Genomic DNA, 14,979 nt, shown 5'->3' on the forward strand with positions numbered 1-14,979 from the left:
ATGTCGGTGGCGACTATGTGGAAAATAGTGCAATATGTATACTTCATGATGCCATGGTGTATATTTTTAAGGGGGGGGGGGGGGGCAATAAAGTTTCCGTGTGAAGTAAACGACGAAATTTACTTTCTGAACGTCTCTCGTGTATAGAAAAAGCGGCCTCGTCGTTCTGTGCTATATAATTACTTACTGAGTGTGCAGCACTTTGTCAGATGGTCTATACGAAGTACTACAGAAGATTTCCACAGCTGTGTCTCACGCCTAGGGCAAGATACGAAAGCTTCCCCTGAGCTGACCCAGAATATACTGTAGCTACCCTCTCCCCTCCCTCCCCTGTCCGACTATGGCTACTTGCATTTTATTTGCAGCCGCAACGTTATGGGTGACAGTATGTCATCACGCCGTAGAGAGACATGCCCATCACAAAAGCAGTTCACACACTGTCGTCTGACAGTGTATACACTCGTGAAATAAAAGATGGAGGAGGAAAGGGGGTAGAGAGTGAGTTCAATTCGGCGATAAAGGCAAGAAGCGAGAAAAGATGTCTTCCCGAAACAATGGACCACCCCGAAAAGAGCATCAGTGGAAAGTGTGCTGAGCCATGAATTTCGCTAGGAGAAGCGCCCCATTCACGAGCCGATGGCACGCAACTGAGACACAGAAAAAGTCTGGATCATCCTAAAACACAAAAGACGGCAGCGGTCCGTGCGCGTGGCAGAAATGGGGGGGTCTGCCACAGTGACCAGGTTCATTCGTCATGCAAAGCGCACTGTTCGTAATTAGGCGCACGCGATGCCGCTTCTTCGTGGCCTGACAGCAACACGGCGAGTTCGGGAGTGCCCGGGGAGGTCACGTGCCAAAGCGCGCTTCCGAATCCGGCCGCGTGCCACCGATCACGCGTGGCGCCATCCCACGGCCATGGTCGCAACGGTGACACGTGCATTGCTACATCGTTCAATGCGTTGTCGACGCTAGCAGTGATGGTGGCTTGCGCGGCAAATATGGCCTCGGTAGTCGTCCCCGCCTTTCAGTCCTCACCCTCTTCCCTATTAGCTGCTGTTTTTCAGTCCCCTACGATGGGCATCTTTCAAAATTTTTTATTACATTCGCAGTGCGTTCAGTCCGTTAAAATACTAAACCTTTTCTGATTACCTCCGAGCGCTCTCGTCTTATTAGTGTATATCTAATCTTCCTTGGTTTAGTGCTGAGGATCATTCGGGGATTTATGACTCAGAATGCATGAAGGCGAAAAATTGGCATCCACCCGAATTGTAGAGCAAAGCTACAAAGGAAACCCATGCGTGGTTCTCACAAAGCCTCGCTGCTGAAGAAAAATTCGTCCTGGTCTAGGACGAATTTCCGCAAAACTGATTTGCCATATTCCGCAAAACGGATGTGCCATATTCATTGCCCCAGTGTCTCGAGTTGTCGATTAATTCGCCATCGCTCTGCTATCGGCTAGCCCTCTGGTTAGCTCAGATCATAGAGCGACCCGGAAAGGCATTGGTACCGCGTTCGAGTCCCCGACCAGGACGAATTTTTCTTCAACTGCGAGGCTTTCTTTCTTTCTGAGAAACCCGTATGGGTTTCCTTTGTAGCTTCGTTCTACAATTCCGGTGGATGACAATTTTTCCCTTTCAGATACTTTCCTCCACCTTGCGGGCTTCCTCAAAACTGATTTGCCGTATTCAGAATGCGGAGGATGCGTGGTTCATCCCGGTATATATTTCTGGGTCTGCCGAACGCTTGTTTGAAGTATAGCGAAGTGACTGTCCCTATTGGGCAGGTCGATAGATACGAAAAGTAGTTCCGACATCTCAATGCATGGCGCTGAACTGCGCTGCGCGGTGAGCGCTCTTTCGTAATATTGCCTCGACGCTTTACTGAGGCAGCTGAAGTATATTTTCTCACCCAAGTTATAGTGTCTGATGTCACTGTGAAATAGCGAAATGGCCGTTGGGTTGTCAGATCTCGAATAAGCTGTTAAACTACTACATTCCGTAATCAGAGTTCTTTCTACCGTGACAGGGCTGTTAGCACCATACGCCGTACCATACAAGACTAACTTTTGTGACTACTGGCAATGAATTGCATCCCCGCTTAAGTTTTTATGTATTTTCTCATCCCTTATGTTAAGTAGGCGGCAGAGGTTTCCCGAGGCAGATTAACTTTTTATCTGGGTTATTCGAAAGCAATGTGGACATTTTGCAGTATGCAGTACAAGTGCCTAATTGTAAGCTTCGAAAGCGGCCGTCTTGGAATGGATTTGTTCTTCATGCTCTCCGGCATATTTCTTGAAATTACGTTTTTAGAAACAGTTCTGTTTGAAACATGCCTTTAACGAGTTGGCTTTTGGACATAGACACAAGTTTTGCGAAACAAAAACGTATACGTATATAGTTGCGCTGCCCACAAGGTCTTGAAATTACTTTCGAAGGAGGAGGAGGAGGAGGAGGAGGAGGAGGAGGAGGAAATAAAGAGAGAAGGCAGGGACGTTAACCAGAAATGCGCCTGGTTGGCTACCCTACTCTGGGGGACGGGAAAGAGGCACTAGAAAGATGAAATAGAGAGAGGGAGGGTAGGGGGAGGAAAGCCGCGGTGAGCTCGCGCACGCACGTGGAGGGTCTGAGCGAGTCCGTCAAAGGCGTTCACGTAGGCCAGTCGCCCTCAAGAAAGACAAAAGCGCCTTCAGAGCTTTCTGGGCCGACGAGTGATGGGGACAGGGAACACCAGGCTATGGGCATATGTACGTATGTGTCACATAAAATTTCCATAAATTTCGACAATCGCATTCCACAATCAAGCTAACTCGGTAGTCAACATTGCTGTCTGTGGTGCATGGTCTTTGCTTGACAGGTATTTCGTTGATGCTTAATAAAACGTGATTCGTGAGAGCACCTGCTCTCACGAAAGCCGTGATCATGCGAAGGCTAATAAAGGTACGTAAGTCTCAAAGCGACGATTATTGTAAATTTCATATATTATATTGACACTTTGCGCTTTTTTTTTTCTTTTCGCAGCTTCAACGTACACAATTCCTAAGCGCGTCGACATCCCAATGTTCCAACCCCCCCCCCCCCCCCCCCGCCCCAAACGAGGCAAATACCGTGTCTGTTCATCCTCTGTCTATAGGCAGATAGCCGTGGTTCGTCCCTAGCCGCTGGACGACCTCCGCCGTGCGACTGGTGACGGATGGCCGCGTTTGCGAGTGATGAGGACAGGGTATTCGCATGCGCTCAGCAGCTGTCAGACGCTCAGCGGTTCCCTCCGCTAAACGGGCACGTAATCCGAGTGCCCTCGTCAGCCACGCGCACGTCGCAGTCACGCAGGTCACGACAGTCGATCCACGACCTAGCAAGGCGCCACGCAAACCCCTCGCCGATCCACTGCCCTTATCACATTCCCACGAAAATGCAGGACTTTTTTTTTCGACATCGGTTCTCACTCGTGTTCGACGAGCACTGTGCTTTTACTTTACGCGAGAACACGCAAGAAAGGTAAGCAGGGAGGGCACTGTTAAAAAAGAACCTGCATGCCTGCATTCGTGAGTCACGGATTTCTGACATGACCTTTCAGAACCATCATCAGGCTTCGGCTGCTTCATGTCGTTTAAGATGTCGTTCAGGCCTTGAAATGGCATTTGGGGAGGCATACTCTATTCGGGGAAACTGATGTGCTATTGGCGAATAGTAGCGCTTCTTAGGTGAATCGAGTTCGTCCTTCCGGAATGAGCAAGTAATGCAACCTTCTTTTCTTGTGTGGCTCACTGTACACTGGCGTCCACTGCTCTCTGGTGATCACTTTCGAGGGTATACCCTTTCACTGGTGTACGATTAAGCGCTTGACACGACTCCTCATCTAGCTAGACTGGCGTCCTGCCAACGGTTTAGCCAATCCCCGAGTGATTCATCGAGAATAAGGCCCCGCTGATATATGTCAAAACAAACGTTATACGCCTCGTTTAATACCTGTGCTTTACGCGAAATTTATGGCGGCAAGAGGGAACGTTCCGAATAGCAACAAAGGTACGCCTGATAAAATCACTGGATGTTCATCTTGAGTCAATGCAACGATCGTACTCTAATTTTTTTCTTTGTCGCCCACGAGTCAACAACGTTAGACAAATATTGCGGACAACATGCGTAGACGAACAAGATGTCACTGGCGCGGACAAAGCCGCCGTCGACCGGCGTGTACCGTTCCGCACGCACGGCTTCCCGTGCCTATCGCGGGCCCGCGTTGACCGCAGTGCGCCCACGCAAACGCTCCGCAGTTCATAAGCGGCCGCCTTTCGCCTCATGCAGCGGTGATTGCGCGCCGCGATGGGCTCGCGGGGAGAACCGTATCGCGTGCTTCTCCAATTTCGTGGTTCGTTAGCGGCGCCAACTAACGCAGGGCGCGCCCAGCGCAGCGTTATCGCCCGCTGATCCCCGCCAGCCCGGGTCCCCGTGACACACACCGAACGGCCCGCGTTGATGGAGGCGCGCTCGGGGAGCCGAGCGTGCCCATCCAAGCTGACACGTCGGGAGCGAGGAGGGTCGCGCGATACCGCGCGGGGCGGCTGCGGCCTCCGGTCCGCCCCACGGCGGCCTGCCGAGCTCCGGTCGCCGCTTCCGCTCGCGATAACGGGGCACCAGGGGAACGCCGGGTCCGGCGTGTCAGGATGAGCGGTGCGCCGAACAAAAGTGCGAAGAAATCCGCGAAGACGGAAGCGGGTTGCGTGTGTGTGAACGCGTCTGTTTTGCTCCGGCACGGACTGTCGGGAATCCTTTGCTGGTGCCGGACAGGAGGGAGCAACTGATACGCTTATAGCTTGTTGATAACGAGCTAAACATACAGTAACACGAGCTGACAGAGAAATCACAAATAGTAAATGGAATAAAAGTTCCTTCTCTGACAATCTTGTTTCTTTCTCTTCCTTATTTCATGTACATTGATGTGCACGTAACGGTAGTTAATACCCAATGAAATGAAATGGCAAGAAGTAAAGATTGTCGCGCTTTGAAAGATGGCCAATCGCCGTTAAACTGCTCAGCACTTGATCACTGCGCCCAAGCTTTTCTCGATAGCGAAAACAGTCGTAAAGGCGGTCCTTTGGCTCGTAAGTTCCAGTACATCTGGCCCGGAGCTTGTGTGTTTCTATACACAAGGAGTGGAGTTAATAACACGTCGCTGCTCAGGCCTGCCAAGACAAGTCAGCTGCCCAGACTAGCCAGTCTGTGCAGACGTGAGTGGAAAGTAGTCCAAACATGTCGCTCCGAAACGCAAACGTCTGAGCTACGCTCGCTCTGTAAACAGTGAAGCTAGCAAACATCGTCGATTTTGCCTGTGAGCAGCTGCACGTGAGGACACGACGGAACACCAGGCAGCCGCCTCGTCTGTCGGTGAAGCCAATACGGTTTTGTCGTCATATGCTGTCAGGGTCGCGCACGTGCACGTTGCGTCAAGTGTTTGTATATTCATGCAGTTTTTCTCCCCAAGAATGCATGTATATATTATCTCTGCTTGTTTCGTTTATGTCTGCTGCCACGGCTAGATTGCGAACCAGCTGGACTGGTCTGCATTTACCCGCAGCTCGGGGGAAGTCTTAATAGCTGGGTAATTCAGCGAAACAATGGAGAAAGTAGTACGTTTCCTCGGTGCTCGTGTTACTTTGACTCACACACACACAAAAACTGCGTGTCCAGACAGGGCACCTATCACTTCTAAAGAATACATTGTTGCGCCAAAAAAGGAAAATAAAGACTTGGGAAGGAAGAGTACGAAAAGACAGATTGAGCGCTCAATCTGTATTTTCGTACTCTTCCTTCCCAAGTCTTTATTTTCCTTTTTTGGCGCAACAATGTATTCTTTAGATCCCAACCAACTCGCCCAGCAACAAGTTCTACTCACCTATCACTTGTGCACCCTTTCGCTGTGCCGTCGTCCTTTATGCTCCATTTACATATAACACGATGGATTACGTACAGACCAATGTAGCCCCCGACTTAAAAAAAAAATTGATAACTAACAAAACGAAACATCAGAGCATGAAAACTATACTGGTCACGTTCGAGAAAAGAAAAACTAAAGTTGTAAAGTTATGTATGCATTCTTCGTACGTGCTCGTCCTTCATTCTTTTCTTTTATTGCAGACAACATTTAAACACTACGAATCCTATGGAACAAGTTCTTGCTTTTAACAAACCGGAGGTGTTGCGTTTCGCCTGCGACACGTGGTTTTGCCGGCGCCAACTGCGGCGGGGCGGCAGACATTTTGGCCCGATCGTCGTCGCCGCAACACTCATCGCCAGGTGTTTCCAGGCGCGTCTGCGGCGATGCGACCGCCTAGGGATCCTCCTCGCATTCCAGTCATTGTGCCCGAAACAGGCGATGCCAAAGCAGGGATCTCATTCCAGTTATTGGGCCCGAAACAGGCGATGCCAAAGCAGGGATCTCGTTCCAGTCATTATGCCCGAAACAGGCGATGCCAAAGCAGGGACCATCTTCTCGTTACAGTCATTGTGTCCGACCGGCAGCGCCACGACAGGGTGCTACGAGATCGTGCGCAGCGCCACGACAGGGTGCTACGAGATCGTGCGCAGCGCCACGACAGGGTGCTACGAGATCGTGCGCAGCGCCACGACAGGGTGCTACGAGATCGTGCTCGACATGGTGCTACGGCATCGCTACGACAGTGTGCGTCACCATTAGCCCATTGTACATTCACGTGCTCGTCTTTTGAGGGGTTCCTTCTTGCCCTCAACTGCGAGAGTATAAAAACAGCTGCCCCCGGACGCCAAGAGGAGGGCTCCGATTTCTTCTGTTGAGTGAAGTGCTCTCCCGTCTCTCTACTTCGGTCAAACCTGACCACCAACTCTTTGCGATGTTAAAATAAACAAGTTGTTTCGTTGTTACCAGTCGACTCATGCTTTGCCGGGACCTTCGGATGCTTCCAGTTGTACCCCAGGCCGCCAGGCCAACGCTACCCTTGGGGCTTGCGACCCAGGTACAACCACGGGCGTCAGCGCCGAGTTCCCAACAGATCGTACCAGCGGTCGGATCCAAACATCTGGTTGGCAGCGGTGAGATCGCCTCCGACTCCAAACATCTGGTTGGCAGCGGTGAGATCGCCTCCGACTCCAAACATCTGGTTGGCAGCGGTGAGATCGCCTACGACTTCAAACAACAGTCTGCCAGTGGTGAGATCGCGACAACGGAGGCCAGCAGCGAAGAGATGCAGTTGACTGTATGCTGAGCAGCTCAACGACGATCCGGGAGCAGTGCAACGAGCCCTGTGTGACGACTGGTTGCCTGCAGCGGAACGACTGCGCGGAATTCCTGCCTGCGAGGTTTGGTGAGTGCGGGACTTTCTTCTTCTGAGCTTTGCCAGGCTTTTGTTAGTGTTAGAAACAGAGCTGGTAATTGTGGTTGTCGTTGCTGCCGGGTTAGTTGCGGCAAGACAATAGTAAGCAGTAGAGAAAGCAGCATTCAGAGCAGCCATGGATTTGAAGTCGTTGCGCAAACCGAAATTGTTGGAGCTTGCAAGAGAGTTGGGTCTGGATGTCTCAGACAAACTCAGAAAACCAGAACTGCTAACGGCTATTCTTGAGTTAGAGGCTGAGGATGACGAGCTGTCGGAATGCCTTGAGACTATTGAGGAGAGGTCAAAAAGACAGGAGCGCGAACTTAAAGAGCAAAAAGAGAAATATGAGCGCGAACTTAAAGAGCAAAAAGAGAAACAGGAGCGCGAACTTAAAGAACAGAAAGAGCGAGAGCAACAAGAGCGTGACCGTCAACACGCTTTGGAAATGAAGCGTCTTGAGGTAGAAATGGAACGCGCTCGTAATGGAAGTCAGGCACACGGTGCAGGAGAACGCGTATTGTTCAAAATGACTGACCTGATGCGGCCGTTTAAGCTTGGAGAGGACATTGGTTTGTTCCTGGTTAACTTTGAGCGAACGTGCGAGAAGCAGGGGTTCTCTCGGGAAACGTGGCCACAGCGCTTGCTCACTTTGTTACCCGGCGAGGCGGCCGACGTAGTCGCTCGCTTGGATAGAGAGGAGGCAGAGGATTTCGACATAGTGAAATCGAGTCTTCTAAAAAAGTACCGGCTGTCTGCGGAGGCGTTCCGTCGGAAGTTTCGGGAAAATGAGAAAGGCAAAAGTGAGTCATATACAGAGTTTGCGTATAGGCTTATGTCGAACATGCAGGAGTGGCTCAAAGAAGAGAAAGCGTTTGGTGACCACGATAAAGTTCTGCAGTGTTTCGGGCTAGAACAGTTTTATAATCGGTTACCGGAGAACGTGCGATACTGGGTCTTGGATAGGCCAGACGTTTGTACGGTGGCTAAAGCCGCTGAGCTAGCCGAGGAGTTTGTGACGCGTCGGGCTCGCGGAGCTAAGGACGGTCAAAAGGGTGAATTTGGCTCGAAGTTCGAGAGGCCGAAGTTCACACCCATGAGAGCAAAGGGGAACACGCGTAGTGCGGATGCGAGTGGAAGCAGTGCGACCGAACCTAAGGAGACGGCGGCAGCCGAGGCCGAACGCAGAAAGCGGTTCGAGATGAGGCGAGCGGGCGTTTGTTATACGTGCCAGAAGCCGGGTCACTTTTCGGCGCAGTGTCCGGAAACGACACCAAAAGTTGTGTTTTTTTCAATAGGCAGCACTGACGAGAACATGAAGCTTCTCGAGCCTTACATGCGAGACCTCCTCGTGAACGGGAAAGAGTGCCGAGTGCTTCGCGATTCCGCAGCTACGATGGATGTAGTTCACCCGTCTTACGTAGAACCCCATATGTTCACGGGCGAGTGCGCGTGGATCAAGCAAGCCGTGGAAGCTCATAGCGTGTGTCTGCCAGTAGCAAAGGTGCTTATTGAAGGACCTTTCGGAGCGCTTGAGACAGAGGCGGCAGTGTCATCTATGCTGCCACCCCAGTACCCGTACCTATTTTCAAACAGGTCCGATCACCTCCTGCGCGAGAAGGGGCTTTTGTTTGGTGAAGCTAGTGTTCAGGCCTTAACCAGATCGAAGGTTCGGGAGCTCGCTGCAAAGGCGGTAGTTGCGGGGCCGACGTTATCAAACAACGAAAAAGGGTCAGAGGCGCAGCAAGCTGATATTCCGAGCACGCCCGAACTGAATAAACTTGAGTCTGTAACGTTAAAGGCGCCAGATACTGGAGAGGAAACGCCCGACGCGGGAAAGTTAGAAGAGCTATCTACTGATTTGCTCATCGCCCCTACGTCAGACGGACTTGATAGGTTGCTAAAAGTCAGCCGGTCGGCTTTGATAGCCGAGCAAAAAAAGGATGGCAGCCTGGAAAACGTGCGCTGCAATGTCAAAGAAGGTATCGCCAGGAAAACTGCGCGTTTTGTGGAAAGAGGTGGAGTCCTGTACCGGAAGTATCTAGACCGCAGAGGAGTGGAGTTCGATCAGCTGGTCGTGCCTCAATGCTATCGTCAGGATCTGTTGCGCTTGTCACACGGGGGTTCGTGGTCCGGACACCTAGGAGTTAAGAAAACTAAGGACCGTCTCTTGCAAGAGTACTATTGGCCAGGGTGTTTTCGGGACGCAGACCATTTCGTGAGGACATGTGACACTTGTCAGCGGGTGGGCAAACCAGGGGACAAATCGAGGGCGCCGTTGAAATTGGTACCTATCATTACGGAGCCTTTTAGACGGCTCGTTATTGATACTGTGGGACCTCTGCCGGTAACAGCCACGGGGTACAGACACATTTTGACTGTGATCTGCCCAGCGACAAAGTTCCCTGAAGCAGTGCCGCTTAAAGAACTCAGCTCAGTTGAGATAGTTAATGCACTACTGTCCATATTTGCGCGAGTTGGTTTTCCTGCAGAAATTCAATCAGATCAGGGCACAGTGTTTACTAGCGCTTTGACGACAACTTTTCTCGAAAGGTGTGGGGTAAAGCTGCTACACAGCTCAGTGTACCACCCACAGTCGAATTCCGTTGAGAAGCTCCACTCCGTCATGAAGCGCGTGTTGAGAGCGTTGTGTTTTGAACATCGAACTGACTGGGAGCTGTGTCTGCCTGGGGTGATGTTTGCTTTAAGGACCGCGCCGCATGCGGCTACGGGGTTTTCGCCAGCTGAACTGGTGTACGGTCGCTCGCTTCGATCTCCGCTTCGCATGCTTCGAGAATCGTGGGAAGGTAGGGGCGACGACCCAGTCGTGGTGGAGTACGTGCTTAAGCTCCTCGAACGCTTAAGAAGGGCACAGGAGTTGTCAGGTGAAGCAATGACAAAGGCCCAGCAGAGGGCCAAGGTTTATTATGATCGGACAGCCAGGGCCCGTCGTTTTGAGGTTGGCGATGAGGTCATGATATTGCGCACATCGCTAAACAACAAACTAGACGTGCAGTGGGAGGGCCCCGCACGAATTGTTCAGAAACTGTCGGACGTTAACTACGTGGTAAGTCTGCCAGGAAAGCGGAAAGCACAGCAAGTTTACCACTGTAATCTGCTCAAACCTTATAGACAAAGGGAAGCAGTGGTGTGCATGATGGTAAACGTTCCTGAAGAGCTTCCAGTCGAGCTTCCGGGACTAGGCTCAGTGACGAACAGGGAAGACACCGGTCAAGTCATTAGTGACCTTATCAGTAAAGCACCGCTGTCGCCTGAGCAGAAAACCGAACTACACCAGCTATTACAAGAGTTTCAAGGTCTGTTCTCTGAGAGGCCTGGTAGGACTTCGGTACTTACTCATGATATAGAACTTACCTCCCCAGAGCCAGTACGATCCAAGGCGTATCGGGTGTCACCCCGCCAGAGCGATATTATGGAGGCTGAGGTAAAGAAAATGCTACAGCTCGGTGTTATTGAGGCAGGTGAGAGTGATTATACCTCCCCTTTGATTTTAGTTGAGGTACCGGGCAAGGAACCTCGTCCTTGCGTCGACTACCGCAGGCTTAATTCCATCACTAAGGATCAAATTTATCCGATCCCTAACATCGAGGAGCGCCTTGAGAAAGTTAGTAGCGCTCAGTTTATTTCCACCCTAGATCTTGTCAGGGGTTATTGGCAGGTTCCACTTACAGAAGAGGCTAGTAGGTATGCGGCGTTCATTTCACCAATGGGAACATTCCGTCCTAAAGTGTTGAGTTTTGGTTTGAAGAACGCGCCATACTGTTTTTCAAGTCTCATGGATAAAGTGTTGCGGGGACAGCAAGAATTCGCTTTACCGTATCTAGACGACGTAGCGATATTCTCCGCATCCTGGTCTGAGCATATGACACACTTGCGGGCAGTGCTAACCCGCCTGCGCGAAGCGGGCTTGACAGTCAAGGCTCCTAAGTGCCAGTTAGCACAGGCCGAGGTTGTCTACCTCGGTCACGTGATTGGTCAGGGTCGTCGCCGCCCCTCTGAAATAAAAGTGGCCGCTGTGCGAGACTTTCCGCAACCGCGCACCAAGACCGATATTCGGTCGTTCTTAGGTGTCGCCGGCTACTATCAGAGGTACATCCCTAGGTACTCTGATATCGCGGCTCCCCTGACGGATGCTCTAAGAAAAACAGAGCCTCAAACAGTCGTCTGGGACGAGACAAAGGAAAGAGCTTTTAGCGCCCTAAAGAGTGCCCTAACAAGCCAGCCTGTGCTACGATCGCCAGACTATACAAACGGGTTCATTGTTCAGTGCGATGCTAGTGAGCGAGGCATGGGCGTTGTACTGTGCCAACGGGAAAATGGAGAAGTAGAACACCCCGTCCTGTATGCTAGTCGTAAGCTGACCAGTCGTGAGCAGGCGTATAGCGCCACCGAGAAAGAGTGTGCGTGTCTCGTGTGGGCCGTTCAGAAATTGTCATGCTATCTAGCCGGCTCGAGGTTTATCATTGAGACGGATCACTGCCCTCTCCAATGGCTGCAGACCATCTCTCCCAAAAATGGCCGCCTCCTGCGCTGGAGCCTCGCTTTACAACAATATTCCTTTGAGGTGCGTTACAAAAAGGGGAGTCTCAACGGTAACGCCGATGGCTTAAGTCGAAGCCCCTAACGTAGGAATCAGCCTCAAAATTGTTTGTTACTGATGTTTTTCTTCCTGAGGCAGGATTTTTTTTTAACATATTGCTTTTGTTTAGTGTTTCAAAGTGATGATATGCTTTCTAGTGCAATTTTTCAATTTGTGGACGCGTTCTGAGTGATGCTAGACTACTGTAAGGAACTAGGCAGTGGTATAAAAAGGGGAAAGAGCCTGGCAGGGCTTAGTGAGGGTTGTGCCGTGCTTGCTGACTGAGCGGTTGAGTTTCAGCGTAGTTCTAACGCTTGCCGGGAACGAGAACAAAAATGTGAACTCTCCCGAAGTCACTTTGCAGTGTCCCGTGCGAACCTGAACAAGAGAACGAGGCTTTCTCTGTGCGCTGCGCTCAAGAAACGTCGAGGGACGCCCGACTTCGGTATTGAGCATCATCGAGCGACATCCCTCCGGACAGCGGATGCAGTCCCCTGTCCATCGGGATCTCCTTCCCCCGGCGGGGCGGTCTGTTGCGTTTCGCCTGCGACACGTGGTTTTGCCGGCGCCAACTGCGGCGGGGCGGCAGACATTTTGGCCCGATCGTCGTCGCCGCAACACTCATCGCCAGGTGTTTCCAGGCGCGTCTGCGGCGATGCGACCGCCTAGGGATCCTCCTCGCATTCCAGTCATTGTGCCCGAAACAGGCGATGCCAAAGCAGGGATCTCATTCCAGTTATTGGGCCCGAAACAGGCGATGCCAAAGCAGGGATCTCGTTCCAGTCATTATGCCCGAAACAGGCGATGCCAAAGCAGGGACCATCTTCTCGTTACAGTCATTGTGTCCGACCGGCAGCGCCACGACAGGGTGCTACGAGATCGTGCGCAGCGCCACGACAGGGTGCTACGAGATCGTGCGCAGCGCCACGACAGGGTGCTACGAGATCGTGCTCGACATGGTGCTACGGCATCGCTACGACAGTGTGCGTCACCATTAGCCCATTGTACATTCACGTGCTCGTCTTTTGAGGGGTTCCTTCTTGCCCTCAACTGCGAGAGTATAAAAACAGCTGCCCCCGGACGCCAAGAGGAGGGCTCCGATTTCTTCTGTTGAGTGAAGTGCTCTCCCGTCTCTCTACTTCGGTCAAACCTGACCACCAACTCTTTGCGATGTTAAAATAAACAAGTTGTTTCGTTGTTACCAGTCGACTCATGCTTTGCCGGGACCTTCGGATGCTTCCAGTTGTACCCCAGGCCGCCAGGCCAACGCTACCCTTGGGGCTTGCGACCCAGGTACAACCACGGGCGTCAGCGCCGAGTTCCCAACAGATCGTACCAGCGGTCGGATCCAAACAGAGGTAAATACTGCGGTACAAATTGATGAGAACAATATTATTAGGTGAGGAGAACGACAGTGAATTCTTAATTACGTATTACGTTCCGAAGCGGAGTCGGAAAAGTAAAATTCGTCCTCTATTTTGTTCATGGAGCTTTATATTTCTCACACGCAATCTCCACAACATCTGCACCGGCTTGATGTGCGAGGTTAGAAGGGATAACTCAGGCAAAAAAGTTTCCAGCGTATTTTTGCTTTCATGCACGTTAAAAACAAAGGAAGTATTGGCAGCTCCTTTATGTGGGAGTAGCTGTTTTTCTTGTATTCAACTCCACTTCGAAGAGCTCGCTTACTCCCTAGTGGAGTACCTTTGCTCTTCTTTTACTTGATATAGGGCGAACGTACTTGAGTATAAGAATAAAATAATATTTATAGAAAACTAGGTCAGAATTTAGCGCCACTAATTCTCGAATGGAGTCTTCGAATGATCGCTGTGATCCCTAGCAGACCGATACCGGGGCCACTGAGGATCCAACTAGGAGACATCTTGCGCCAACCGAAAAGCTGGCAGCTTTTCGGAGCAGTGATAGGGAAGGCAACGGAAGCTGAGGGGAACTTCCGGAAATGCGGCCAGCGCCGATGCCACGACTGGCTGCGTTTAGATGTGAAACATGGCGGCGTAAGAACGGAGCCAGCTCTAGACCCCCCACCTTCGCCAGCGCAACTACAGGAACGGGTGGAATCGCGTGACCGGAAAACAAGCAGATTTCTCGGTTACTCCTACGGCGACATTGGTAGTGCTTTTAGATCTTCTTATCTGGTGTCGGGCGATCGGAAGGAACCAACCGAATGTAGCCTTGTCGACCATCTGAATGAGATGAGCCCTTTTGAGCGCTCGAAAACGACCATCCGAAGATGCCATAAGAATGCGATAGCATATATTGCTGTGATTGTGACATCTGTTTAAAGCTGCACCCGCATTCGTCACGGGCGATATCTTGCACACTGTCATTTATCAAAGGGATGTTTCTGTATACCTTGTGTCTCTTACAAACTTGCGATTATGTGCACACTGTGGTGCGCTCTCAACCCATCTCGATATGTCATTTATTTATTTATTTATTTATTTATTTATTCTTCACAGGCTCCTATTTCACGTATTGTGTGAGGACCAACGGTATACATTAATATTGGCAAATGAAAAAAAGAAAGCGCACGAAAACAAGCAAACTAGAACAAACAGACATTATACAAAGGCGAAAGACAATAACAAGAATGGGCTTTAGTTATTATATAACATGTCAATGTGCAAAAAATAGTTATTCTACACATTTAAAATAAGAAATTAAGCAATAGCCATAGTATTATGAACAACTAATCTTCTTTATAGGTGGTTAATGCGTTTCGCAGCGTAACATGATCGTGAATGTTACAAAAATATATCTGGGTGGTTCATGCATGAATTAATTACACGTGGCAGTACAGGCATATTGAATGCTTGCGTTCTCCCAAAAAACCTGCCCAAAGTCCTTTTGTTTATGCAGCCGGAATGACTTACAATGAGGTGGAGCTTGTGGCAATGCATTTTTAAATGTATATGTAAACTGTTTTATGGATTGAACAAACGAGAGTTGACTTTCGTCGTAATTCTAGGGATGAAAGTGCGAATACGTACTTCATGTCAGGCACACTAGGGCAACGATG

General features: G+C 50.6%; 1 protein-coding gene across 1 annotated transcript in view; it reads left to right on the plus strand.

The window, feature by feature from the left end:
• LOC142590728 (uncharacterized) overlaps positions 1 to 14,979 on the plus strand; it is a 225,907-nt gene that overhangs the window by 74,773 nt on the left and 136,155 nt on the right. The gene's annotated exons all lie outside the window — the stretch shown is intronic.

Source organism: Dermacentor variabilis, chromosome 1 (genome assembly GCF_050947875.1).
Source record: "Dermacentor variabilis isolate Ectoservices chromosome 1, ASM5094787v1, whole genome shotgun sequence".
Taxonomy (NCBI): domain Eukaryota; kingdom Metazoa; phylum Arthropoda; class Arachnida; order Ixodida; family Ixodidae; genus Dermacentor; species Dermacentor variabilis.